Consider the following 14,472-nt stretch of genomic DNA (forward strand, 5'->3'; position numbering starts at 1 on the left):
TCCACTTCCACCTCGTGCTGAAGCTGCTGCCACTAGTCATGGCCGAGACGATGAAATGCCAGCAACGTCGTCTGCCAAGGCCGATGCCCAATGTCATAGTACAGAGCATGTCAAATCCAAAACACCAAATATCAGAAAAAAAAGGACTCCAAAACCTAAAATAAAATTGTCGGAGGAGAAGCGTAAACTTGCCAATATGCCATTTACGACACGGAGTGGCAAGGAACGGCTGAGGCCCTGGCCTATGTTCATGGCTAGTGGTTCAGCTTCACATGAGGATGGAAGCACTCAGCCTCTCGCTAGAAAAATGAAAAGACTCAAGCTGGCAAAAGCAGCACAGCAAAGAACTGTGCATTCTTCGAAATCCCAAATCCACAAGGAGAGTCCAATTGTGTCGGTTGCGATGCCTGACCTTCCCAACACTGGACGTGAAGAGCATGCGCCTTCCACCATTTGCACGCCCCCTGCAAGTGCTGGAAGGAGCACCCGCAGTCCAGTTCCTGATAGTCAGATTGAAGATGTCAGTGTTGAAGTACACCAGGATGAGGAGGATATGGGTGTTGCTGGCGCTGGGGAGGAAATTGACCAGGAGGATTCTGATGGTGAGGTGGTTTGTTTAAGTCAGGCACCCGGGGAGACACCTGTTGTCCGTGGGAGGAATATGGCCGTTGACATGCCAGGTGAAAATACCAAAAAAATCAGCTCTTCGGTGTGGAGGTATTTCACCAGAAATGCGGACAACAGGTGTCAAGCCGTGTGTTCCCTTTGTCAAGCTGTAATAAGTAGGGGTAAGGACGTTAACCACCTCGGAACATCCTCCCTTATACGTCACCTGCAGCGCATTCATAATAAGTCAGTGACAAGTTCAAAAACTTTGGGTGACAGCGGAAGCAGTCCACTGACCAGTAAATCCCTTCCTCTTGTAACCAAGCTCACGCAAACCACCCCACCAACTTCCTCAGTGTCAATTTCCTCCTTCCCCAGGAATGCCAATAGTCCTGCAGGCCATGTCACTGGCAATTCTGACGATTCCTCTCCTGCCTGGGATTCCTCCGATGCATCCTTGCGTGTAACGCCTACTGCTGCTGGCGCTGCTGTTGTTGCTGCTGGGAGTCGATGGTCATCCCAGAGGGGAAGTCGTAAGCCCACTTGTACTACTTCCAGTAAGCAATTGACTGTTCAACAGTCCTTTGCGAGGAAGATGAAATATCACAGCAGTCATCCTGCTGCAAAGCGGATAACTGAGGCCTTGACAACTATGTTGGTGTTAGACGTGCGTCCGGTATCCGCCGTTAGTTCACAGGGAACTAGACAATTTATTGAGGCAGTGTGCCCCCGTTACCAAATACCATCTAGGTTCCACTTCTCTAGGCAGGCGATACCGAGAATGTACACGGACGTCAGAAAAAGACTCACCAGTGTCCTAAAAAATGCAGTTGTACCCAATGTCCACTTAACCACGGACATGTGGACAAGTGGAGCAGGGCAGGGTCAGGACTATATGACTGTGACAGCCCACTGGGTAGATGTATGGACTCCCGCCGCAAGAACAGCAGCGGCGGCACCAGTAGCAGCATCTCGCAAACGCCAACTCTTTCCTAGGCAGGCTACGCTTTGTATCACCGCTTTCCAGAATACGCACACAGCTGAAAACCTCTTACGGCAGCTGAGGAAGATCATCGCGGAATGGCTTACCCCAATTGGACTCTCCTGTGGATTTGTGGCATCGGACAACGCCAGCAATATTGTGTGTGCATTAAATATGGGCAAATTCCAGCACGTCCCATGTTTTGCACATACCTTGAATTTGGTGGTGCAGAATTTTTTAAAAAACGACAGGGGCGTGCAAGAGATGCTGTCGGTGGCCAGAAGAATTGCGGGACACTTTCGGCGTACAGGCACCACGTACAGAAGACTGGAGCACCACCAAAAACTACTGAACCTGCCCTGCCATCATCTGAAGCAAGAAGTGGTAACGAGGTGGAATTCAACCCTCTATATGCTTCAGAGGTTGGAGGAGCAGCAAAAGGCCATTCAAGCCTATACAATTGAGCACGATATAGTAGGTGGAATGCACCTGTCTCAGGCGCAGTGGAGAATGATTTCAACGTTGTGCAAGGTTCTGATGCCCTTTGAACTTGCCACACGTGAAGTCAGTTCAGACACTGCCAGCCTGAGTCAGGTCATTCCCCTCATCAGGCTTTTGCAGAAGAAGCTGGAGACATTGAAGGAGGAGCTAACACGGAGCGATTCCGCTAGGCATGTGGGACTTGTGGATGGAGCCCTTAATTCGCTTAACAAGGATTCACGGGTGGTCAATCTGTTGAAATCAGAGCACTACATTTTGGCCACCGTGCTCGATCCTAGATTTAAAGCCTACCTTGGATCTCTCTTTCCGGCAGACACAGGTCTGCTGGGGTTGAAAGACCTGCTGGTGACAAAATTGTCAAGTCAAGCGGAACGCGACCTGTCAACATCTCCTCCTTCACATTCTCCCGCAACTGGGGGTGCGAGGAAAAGGCTCAGAATTCCGAGCCCACCCGCTGGCGGTGATGCAGGGCAGTCTGGAGCGACTGCTGATGCTGACATCTGGTCCGGACTGAAGGACCTGACAACGATTACGGACATGTCGTCTACTGTCACTGCATATGATTCTCTCAACATTGATAGAATGGTGGAGGATTATATGAGTGACCGCATCCAAGTAGGCACGTCACACAGTCCGTACTTATACTGGCAGGAAAAAGAGGCAATTTGGAGGCCCTTGCACAAACTGGCTTTATTCTACCTAAGTTGCCCTCCCACAAGTGTGTACTCCGAAAGAGTGTTTAGTGCCGCCGCTCACCTTGTCAGCAATCGGCGTACGAGGTTACATCCAGAAAATGTGGAGAAGATGATGTTCATTAAAATGAATTATAATCAATTCCTCCGCGGAGACATTGACCAGCAGCAATTGCCTCCACAAAGTACACAGGGAGCTGAGATGGTGGATTCCAGTGGGGACGAATTGATAATCTGTGAGGAGGGGGATGTACACGGTGATATATCGGAGGGTGATGATGAGGTGGACATCTTGCCTCTGTAGAGCCAGTTTGTGCAAGGAGAGATTAATTGCTTCTTTTTTGGGGGGGGTCCAAACCAACCCGTCATATCAGTCACAGTCGTGTGGCAGACCCTGTCACTGAAATGATGGGTTGGTTAAAGTGTGCATGTCCTGTTTTGTTTATACAACATAAGGGTGGGTGGGAGGGCCCAAGGACAATTCCATCTTGCACCTCTTTTTTCTTTTCTTTTTCTTTGCATCATGTGCTGATTGGGGAGGGTTTTTTGGAAGGGACATCCTGCGTGACACTGCAGTGCCACTCCTAAATGGGCCCGGTGTTTGTGTCGGCCACTAGGGTCGCTAATCTTACTCACACAGTCAGCTACCTCATTGCGCCTCTTTTTTTCTTTGCGTCATGTGCTGTTTGGGGAGGGTTTTTTGGAAGGGACATCCTGCGTGACACTGCAGTGCCACTCCTAGATGGGCCCGGTGTTTGTGTCGGCCACTAGGGTCGCTAATCTTACTCACACAGCTACCTCATTGCGCCTCTTTTTTTCTTTGCGTCATGTGCTGTTTGGGGAGGGTTTTTTGGAAGGGACATCCTGCGTGACACTGCAGTGCCACTCCTAGATGGGCCCGGTGTTTGTGTCGGCCACTAGGGTCGCTAATCTTACTCACACAGCTACCTCATTGCGCCTCTTTTTTTCTTTGCGTCATGTGCTGTTTGGGGAGGGTTTTTTGGAAGGGCCATCCTGCGTGACACTGCAGTGCCACTCCTAGATGGGCCCGGTGTTTGTGTCGGCCACTAGGGTCGCTAATCTTACTCACACAGCTACCTCATTGCGCCTCTTTTTTTCTTTGCGTCATGTGCTGTTTGGGGAGGGTTTTTTGGAAGGGACATCCTGCGTGACACTGCAGTGCCACTCCTAGATGGGCCCGGTGTTTGTGTCGGCCACTAGGGTCGCTTATCTTACTCACACAGCGACCTCGGTGCAAATTTTAGGACTAAAAATAATATTGTGAGGTGTGAGGTATTCAGAATAGACTGAAAATGAGTGTAAATTATGGTTTTTGAGGTTAATAATACTTTGGGATCAAAATGACCCCCAAATTCTATGATTTAAGCTGTTTTTTAGTGTTTTTTGAAAAAAACACCCGAATCCAAAACACACCCGAATCCGACAAAAAAAATTCGGTGAGGTTTTGCCAAAACGCGTTCGAACCCAAAACACGGCCGCGGAACCGAACCCAAAACCAAAACACAAAACCCGAAAAATTTCAGGCGCTCATCTCTAGAGCACACCCCAGAATTTCCCCATACAACCGAGCATGCACAGGAAATCCTGCACATCTCTTGCAAAGAATCACCACTCTACATGTCCAGGACACAGGAAATATCCTTGCAGGATCTTTCCAATGTATTCCAGTTTTGCACAGATTTGTTGTAAAATAGTTTAATTGGGACATTTAAGATTGTAATTCCAACACTGCACTGCTCACTAAGCTATGTGACAATTTACTTCCAGCTAAACCGCAGCTTCATTCACTGTATGGGGAACAAAACATGAGGCATTTATCGATTTCTATGGGGAGTGCATTAACTATACACACAGCATTTCAATTACAGTAAATGCCTGACAGAACAAATATAGAGAAGACTGCAGTCAAGGTTCATCAGGCATCTGATGAAAGTGCTACAGTATGTGAATATTGTTGCGCTAACCACAGGATATTAAAGGATATTTTTACTTTACTTTCATGTACTCGTACTGTGCATATTCTCCACCTATGCCCATGATCACACCTGGCAAAACTTCCCTTTCTGTGTTATATTTCATCAGTCGTTATGTTCCCATTCTTGAAAATGTTGTATCAGACTAAGATGATTGGACTTACCAATACAGCTGTCCAATTAATAAACTTTATTAATATAATAAACTGAAAGGTGTGTCAGTTAAATAATCCCCAGGTTACATAGAAACAGAGAATTTAACAGCGGATAAGAACCACTTGGCCCATCTAGTCTGCGAACACATGCCTACACACTATGGGTATTTTTTTTATATTTTTTTTTATTGGGAGCCAACTAACCTACCAGTATATTTTTGGATTGTGGGAGGAAATTTAAGTACCCGGTGGAAACCCACGCAAATACAGGGAGAATATACAAACTCCACACAGTTAGGGCCGTGGTGGGATTCGAACCCATCACCTAAGTGCTGTGAGACAGTAATGATAACAACTACACCATCTGTACTGTCCTGGTGAATAAACCATTTCCATCTCTGGCAAGGGTGTCTGGAAGCATTTTGTTGGGAATGGAAGGTAATTTGTAATCAAACTATTTTTCAGTCAATATGTTTAATAACCTTTATTTTTATCTCCACTTATAGAGAGAGAGTAGCACTTACACAGCCAGAGTGCTGCACGTATAACTTAAGACAGTGGTTCTCAACCGCGGTCCTCAAGTACCCCCAACAGTTCATGATTTCCAGGTCTCCTCACAGGATTGCAAGTGAAATAATTAGCTCCACCTGTGGGTCTTGTAAAATGTGTCAGTAAGTAATGAATACACCTGTGCACCTGCTAAGTGACCTGGAAAACATGAACTGTTTTGGGTACTTGAGGACCGAGGTTGAGAACCACTGACTTAAGACATATCCCCAGGACCGGCGACAGGGGGGGGTCAAAGGGGACACTTGTACCAGGCCCCAAGGGTCAGAGGGGCCCCAAGGATATGCCACTTACTGCCTGGCAGGGATGTGAGCAGTCTTGTCCAAATAGGGCAGCGAGCTGTAGGCGGTGTGGGCACAGCCTCAGAGTGACAGGAGCATCTCACACACACAGTGACTGTGCGGCGTGAGTGTGCGCCCGCTCTTCCAGGTCCAACTCTGTCGCAGGCAGTTATGGGACATGGCAGCAGCTCCGCTGACCAGGATTCCTAAGCCCTGCGCCGGCCTCTTCTGGTGGGGTGTGAGGGCCGCTTGGTACCTGCTGTGTGATGTTTGGGTCTGGGCACTGGGGAGTGCAGCGCAGGTGAGTCACTCCCTGGGGTAACAGTGGATTGGTGAGGGGATACAGGGCTTTAGGATGGGGGAGCTGGGAATACAGCATGGAGTGCCACATTATACACACACACACACACACATATATATATATATATATATATATATAATGTGAGGGACCCCAGAGATATCACTGTACCGGGCCCCAAGATTTATTTTTCCGGCCCTGCATATCCCTGCTTCTTTTTTCTTCAGGGGTTAGTATGAAGGGCCCCCTAGAATGTAGCACATTTTGGGAAGATGAAATGGTTAATAATGAAGCTGCAAAACACCTTTAATAATAAATATATAACAGATTTAACTTATTAAATGAAACATGCAACAACAGGAGTTGGCTTCAATTTAGATACATTTTATATGATATAATGAAAATTCCCTTTGTTAATAAGCATGGTGGTGGACTACAAGATAAGAGACAATATAAAACATGAAACAGTCATGCATAAAAACTCAATCATTGGGGTACAACTCTCCAATATTAGACACACCTGGACGGGTGGTGCCAAATGCCCTGATGGGACGTAATCATGTATATCACTGGCCGAGGAGAGCGCAGCCAATAAGCAAATAACTCATCTAAAAGCCGTTCTTGTCACCACCTTAAAAAACTAAGTCCCAATGTGTTAAGGGGGGTATTCAGACACGGCCGCAACAGCGTCCTGTAATGGTTTGCAGGTGGCAGCAAACTGCACATGTGCAGTTGGCGCACAGTGAGTGCACGGCCATACACATTGCGATTGCATCCCAAATGGATGCAACCACAATTTGATTGACAGGTGAGTCCGTTTGCGACGGCGGAGTTTTACCATTGCAGGGGCGGAGATGGGAAAACGCAGTTGCTCTGAGAAAAAATGGCGGCTGACCAGGGGTCAACCTTAGATCCGATGCGTTCACAATTAGACTGCGGACACAACGGGAGGCGGCCCCACACATGCTAGACGTTCTTGCCCTGTGCTGGGCGGCCCCCAGCATGTGCAGAGGTGAATGCAGATCTGACTGCGTATGCAGCCATCTGCGTTCATATCTGAATAACCCCCAAAAGCCTTAAAAAGAGATAAAGGGGACAGTGATAAAGTACCAGCCAATCAGCTCCTAACTGCCATGTTAAAGGATGTTTGAATAATGACAATTAGGAACTTATTTGTTGGTACTTTATCGCTCTTTAGCACTCTCTACTTTATCACTTTTAAAGCTTAATACATTTGGACCTAAGGGGCAGATTTATTAGAACTTGGAGAGGGAGAAAGTGGAGAGAGATAAAGTACCAACCAGTCAGCTCCTGTCACTGTACAGACTGTGTTTAAAAATGGCAGGTATGAGCTGATTGGTTGGTAGTTTATCTCTCTCGCTCTCTCCACTTTATCTTTCACCATGCTTTGATAAACATGGTCCCTACAACTCATAACAAACATGAGAGAGGGAGAAAATAAAACACTTAAAATGGGCAAAACTACTAATATAAACCTAGAAACCACACTCTAATTATTGTGGTAGGCTGCCATTACATGACCTCATCACTCCATGAGCATATACAAGGGGGAAAAAACACTAACATTGTGGTTTAATCAAAGCTTATAAAGAGTTCAAATAGTGATGTTGCCCGATAATTATTTCTTATAACAATTACTCTATCCTTTTATATTTCACTGTTTTATCAATTTTTGCTATAGATCTAAATAAGCCATTCAATAAAAGTTATATTTTAATATAAGTGCATCAACCAATTACATCTTTTCTTTTTTCTGTTTTGTGTATTGCCCATACAAACTAAATTCTATTTATCTATTATTTATCTAGTACATTCTATAAAATGATAGCTGGAATAAAGGCAACTTGTCCTCTGTAGAAGATTTGATAAATCTCTTTTAGTACAGTATAGCCATATAATGTCAAGATCCTTAGCACTTAAGTAACATATACAAAATTCATCCTTGGTGGAGTGGCTGTTAGATCTGTATCTCGGCAGGGAAAGTCTGCACTACAGTATATATGCCATGTTTTAAAACCATTCAGTAAAATATCACACAAACTGTAGAAGACCATAATTCCAAATACATATTGATGTGCATCGTTAGTTTTCAGAAAGAGTAGACTTCAGGGATTTTTTTTTTTTTTGTAAAGTAATGTTTTTAACATTCTCAGTGTTACATTTCCTGGACCACCTATAAAGCAGTGTTTACTGTGACTTTGTAACACCTTTAAAATATATTACTGTTTCAGTTTTTCCTATTTCCGTTTGGCCTTAAATACAAAAGAGACAAGAACACATAGTAACAGAGCAAACTGGAAAAACAGCTGTAAAGTATGAAGTTTATTGGTTTCTGATAAGATGGAAAATATTTTGGTGATAGAAAGTTGTTTTATTCAACATTTGCAACTCTCTTAAGAAGTTTATGTTGATTGTGAAAATCTGAGCTTTTTTTTTATATGAACTTAAAGTAGTCATTGTTTCTACTTATCTTCTTAAAATTCATTATCTCCATTTCAGTACCTCTCTGGAATGCAAACAACAATGGTTAAGACAGTGTCAGCATGTCATGTGTTGGCAGAGGGAGGAGAAGGAGGGGAGGATGTCACAGTGTAAACAGTGCTCAGAGGGGTGGGCCAAATCTCTCTGCTCACTACATCATGTGCCACGTGATTGTTGCCATGGTAGTCGCATAACACTGTGGCAAATAGAAAAATTATAAATAATCATGAATAGAGGTCTGAAGAAACAATCCAAGGAAAAATAATAATTAACAAGCTGCTTTATATAGCCTGCCACAGTAATTTGTGCTGAAAAACTGAATTCTGAGTTTATTAATCCAGCACATTGTGAATGAAGTAATGCAGAAGAGTATACGTAATTTCATACTTCACAAAATGTTGGTGACTGTAATTAGATCTCTAACAAAATTGGGGAGAACTTTCTGTAAATTCACAAAAATCAATGCAGTGGTACACAGGCTTTTCCACATTCTGTCATAGGGCCTAATTGAGAGTTGATCGCAGCAGCAAATTAGTTAACAGTTGGGCAAAACCATGTGCACTGCAGGGGGGGGCAGATATAACATATGCGATCAACTCTGAATGACCCCCTTAGTAAGAGCGAAGCTTGAGTTTTGTTAAAGATGTCACTTTTAAGTGAGTAACTTGAAAAACTGGATTAAGAAATAACTGGCCCTTAATAGTCTCAGTATCTCTACCCTTGTGGAGTTTCTTATTCTGTAAAATGTGACTGCTAAAACCACTTTGTAGTCTCCTGTATTTTCATATATCTGAATTAAACATATGAAAGTATCATTTTTATCATCAATAGTTTTTGTTGACGTATTTTTCCACTGTATAATGGAGAGCATTCTATGTACTATAAGTCATCTTCCCAGTGAACTTGGGAGGGGGCTCTGACTCCAAATTTAAATTCTCTCTGGACATTACATCTGCCTCACCTGCAGTGTAGCATGGTTTTGCCCACTTGTGCACTTTTTTTGCTTTGCTTACAAACCTGAATCATGTGTAGAGTGTCTTTAGTCATCTCCAACAGTGGTGGGTGCTACTCACTTACCTAGGATGCCTTGTGGGTTCTCATCTGTATGTGGAATATTATTATGGCAATGGCTCAGTTAGGACCTCTACCTGGAGCAATAGAATGTATTTTGGGGTTCCAGAAAAATGGCCCATTGACACTTAAAAAAAACCCCACAGAAACATGGAATTTGACGGCAGATAAGAACCACATGGCTCATCTAGTCTGCCCTTTTTTTAACCATATTTTTATTTCAAAACTTATTTGATCCTTATTTCTTTGTAAGGATATCCTTGTGTCTATCCCATGCATGTTTAAATTGCTCTACTGTCTTAGCCTCTACCACCTCTGATGGGAGACTATTCCACTTGTCCACTACCCTTTCTGCGAAGTAATTTTTCCTCAAATTTCCCCTGAACCCCCCCCCCCTCCAGTCTCAGTGCATGTCCTCGTGTCCTATTGCTTCTCTTCATTTGGAGAATGTTTCCCTCCTGGACTTTGGTAAAACCCTTGATATATTTGAAAGTTTCTGTCATGTCCTCCCTTTCCCTTCTCTGCTCCAAACTATACATATTGAGATTACTTAGTCTTTCTGGGTATGTTTTGTGATGTAGGCCATGCACCATTTTAGTTGCCCTTCTCTGTACAGTCTCTAATGTATTAATATCCTTTTTGAAGATATGGCCTCCAGAATTGAACACAGTATTCTAGATGAGGCCGTTCCAATGACCTATACAATGGCATTATTACTTCTTTCTTTCTGCTGCTGATTCCTCTCCCAATGCAGCCAAGCATCTAACTAGCCTTCCTCATGCTATATTACATTGCTTACCTGCCTTTAAGTCACCTGAAATATTGACTCCTAGATCCCTTTCCTCCTCAGTAGTTTCCAGTATAGTGCCATTAATACTATATTTAGCCTTTGGATTTTTGAGACCCAAGTGCATGATTTTGCATTTTTTGGCATTAAACTTGTCATCACATATTAAAGAACAATACTTGTCATCACATATTAAAGACTTACTGACACTTATTATCACAGAAAATGGCCACCGGCCTTTTTTGCCCCAGAACAATGGCCACTGACACTTGTTGTCCCAGAACAATGGGCCACTGACACTTGTAGCCCCAGAACAATGAGCCACTGATACTTGTAGCCCCAGAACAATGGGCCACTGATACGTGTTGCCCCAGAACAATGGGCCACTGATACTTGTTGCCCCAGAACAATGGGCCACTGACACTTGTAGCCCCAGAACAATGGGCCACTGATACTTGTTGTCCCAGAAGTATAGCCCACTGACACTTGTTGCCCCAGAACAATGGCCCACTGACACTTGTTGCCCCAGAACAATGGGCCACTGACACTTGTTGCCCCAGAACAAAGGCCCACTAACACTTGTTGCCCCCAGAACAATGGCCAACTGACACTTGTTGCCCAAGAACAATGGGCCATTGACACTTGTTGCCCCAGAACAATGGGCCACTGACACTTTGGTTTGCAGATAAAATAGCAGGTTGAGCACACAGTATAGTAGAAACAGAGTAGGCCACAGTGCAGTCATCACTGTATGCAACAGGTAGATGCCAATGATTTCTGTGGAAAGGATATTGCCTCCTCTATCTGGTAATGAATAATAATAACTCTGTGGTGCTGTTAACAATTAAGGCTGCTCCATCTGTAAATTGGGGATACACTGGACTAAAGGTTAGAGAGAAAGTCTGTTACACTGGATAGTGTTATTTAGTAGCAATTACATTCTCACACTGACACATACTAAGGGGGGATTCAGTTAGGTAATAATTAGCAGGATTTCCATAAGTTTTGGTGATGTGTGCAATATGTTTGTATTCTTTTTATTATACAGTATACTCAGTGCAGTTTTATCACTTCAAACAAATTGCAACTTTTACAATTTAATTTGTTTGTTTTAGGCTTCCAAGGGTGGCCATGTGGTTTGGCAGGAAACTAATTTAAATATTCTCAACAACTACCAACTAACACTTAATTCCACAGTCTCCTTTGCTATCAATGGGAACCGCAGACTGGCCTCATGTAGCAAGTGCGGAGCTTGACCCTGTCAGTGTCAGCCAATGGCAGTGTAAGAACATGCAGTAACGTTATAGCAATACCTGTCACCTTACTCTCAGCCTCTTAGCTGGAATAAGATCCTATCAGAGACACTATCCCGGCAAGGATATTTTTTTTTTGTTAAATAACCCGAAAACATAATTTCTTGTGGCCATGATATACAGTAAAACGAGTTATACTTTTCATGGCCGCACTGCCCCAGTGATGAAACAAAAACTTGGTATGACCATCAGTTAGTTTTAAATAGCCCAAAAACATCATCCTTGTGGCCATGATATACAGTAAAAGGAATTATACTTTTCACGGACGGACTGCCGCCAATTTTAAAAAATAATAGTTGGTATGACCATGAGGGCAGCCACCATGGGGGGGACTGCGGGGACTGGTGTCCCAGGCCCTTACAGAGAGGGGGGCCCACCCTTGGCTCCTACAGCCAATACCTGGAGAGCTGCACCAGGCTGCGCAACAACAGCAGGCTGATACGCAGGAATGAGGTCTTTAAAACAAGCCTTCCCTGTGAATCAACTCTCCGTGAATTATTCCTGCAGGTTTGCAATGCTCCACCTGTATTTAATGTCACAATGTGTGACATCACATAGGGGTGGAGGTTTTTTTTTTTTGGGGGGGGGGGTTATTTTGTCAGTCCCGGGCCCCACAATTTCTGATGGCAGCCCTGTGACCATCAGTGGAATAACAGAGCAAAATTACTGCCATTACTGTCTGTATTTCTGTCTCCACAATGGGGGCGCATCCGGGATTCATTTTGTATGTGTGGTGTCTCTACTTTAAAATTGACTGATGACTTAAGATGGAATGGAACTGATGCAGAATGCAGGAAATGAGTTAATCCACAGGAGATGACTGCAGCGCCAGACAAAAAAAAATATGTAGACAGCAAAATAGAAAAACAAAAAAAATAGATAAAGAACTAATGACGGATGCCAGTAAGTTAAAGAAAATATATTTACTGCTCGCATAGTGGTATTATTTCCATCTATTTGTTACGATGGCTGTCATCTTAAAAGTGACATAACATCCTGAATTATGTCATGGGTGATCGTCAGACTGTGGATATGTATGCCCTGCGGTAATGAAGATGAAACTGTATTCCTGTAACCTCAGCGTACAATGGTAACCTATTTTATGCTCTCATATATTACCTACTTGACATAATGTCATCTATATAAACATTACAGGACTTAGCTTACATCAGTTTGGAAGAAAAGTGTAAATGAAAGAACATTTGTGTAACCCATCCGTATATACTGGGTGGGGGGTAACTTTCCTTCATACATCCCACCTCCTGGGCTATGTGACACTGCAGGAAAAATTCACTCATCTTTTCCATATGTCTTTGGCTCTCATTCTACTATAGCAGCTTATATCAAGGCGTGCACACAAGTACGTGCAGAAGGCGAGACATCAATTTCCAATATACTGTATGTACAGGCGTCTAATTGCCAGATTAGCAATGGGGTGGATGGGGCTACTGCTCCAGGCCCCCACGTGAAAATAAGCCCATCCTCATGATATCATGATGATGACCAGTCACCTGCTGGCCACACAGTCAGTCATAACTAAAAATGGTATATTAGTTTTCTCACAAAATTATACAATTGTTAAATGTTTATATATTAGTGAGAAAGTGAAGCTAATATAGTAGGGGGTGCTCTGGCCAGGGCCGTAACTAGGTGTGTGCAGATGGTGCCTTGCCCACAGCGCAACTGCAGTGGAGGCGCACCATCTGGCAGCACACCCGCACGTACGGCCGTTATATTCGTGAGGTAGTAGTGAAAGTTCAGTTGTCCGCCGGCGCCTGTGTCACGCTCCGGATGGGGAGTGGTGTCGCAGGCTGCATATAGTGTTAGACAGGCTCCGTTGGTAATTCCGCCTTTGAGAGCCGCTACTGTTTCTGTAATGTAGAAGGAGCGGGAGCGCTACAGCAGGTGCTAGGTCCCGTATATGAGCCGCCGCTGACTATGGTAATTCTGTCTGTGAGACCCGTCCGCCGGCGCCTGTGTCACGCTCTGGACGGGGAGCAGTGTCGCAGGCTGCATATGGTGTTAGGCTCCACCGGTAATTTCGCCTTTGAGAACTGCCGCTGTTTCTGTAATGTAGAGGGAGTGGGAGCGCTACCGCAGGCGCTAGCTCCTGTATATGAGCCGCTGCTGGCTATAGTAATTCTGTCCGTGAGACCCGGCGCCGCCAGCTTCCACATATGAGCTGGCGCTGTTTGTTGTAATTGCAGAGAGAGCGAGAGAGACGTTGCTGCTGGACTGTCCCGACAGGTGAGAGAACACACACACTCTGTCTCTCTCTCCTGTGTACTGTAATATGTAACAAAGGGGGGCTCTGCTGCCTAACGTGTAAAAAAAAGTGTACTCTGCTGCCTAATGTGTAAAAAAGGGTGACTCTGCCTGCCTAATGTGTAAAAAGGGGGACTCTGCTGCTGTAATGTGTAAAATGGGGTCTCTGCCTGCCATAATGTGTAAAATGGGACTCTACCTGCCGTACTATGTAAAAGGGGGACTCTACGTGCCGTACTGTGTAAAAGGGGGACTCTACCTGCCTAATGTGTAAAAGGGGGACTCTATCTGCCTAATGTGTAATAGGGGACTCTAACTGCCATACTGTGTAAAAGGGAACTCTGCCTGCCGTACTGTGTAAAATGGAGCTATGTGGCCATGCCCCTTCCCCATGGAACCACGCCTCTATATTTTTTATATTTGGTGGGGGGGGTGCCGATGCTATTTCTTGCACACAG

This window comes from Pseudophryne corroboree, chromosome 4 (assembly GCF_028390025.1).
Source record: "Pseudophryne corroboree isolate aPseCor3 chromosome 4, aPseCor3.hap2, whole genome shotgun sequence".
Classification (NCBI taxonomy): domain Eukaryota; kingdom Metazoa; phylum Chordata; class Amphibia; order Anura; family Myobatrachidae; genus Pseudophryne; species Pseudophryne corroboree.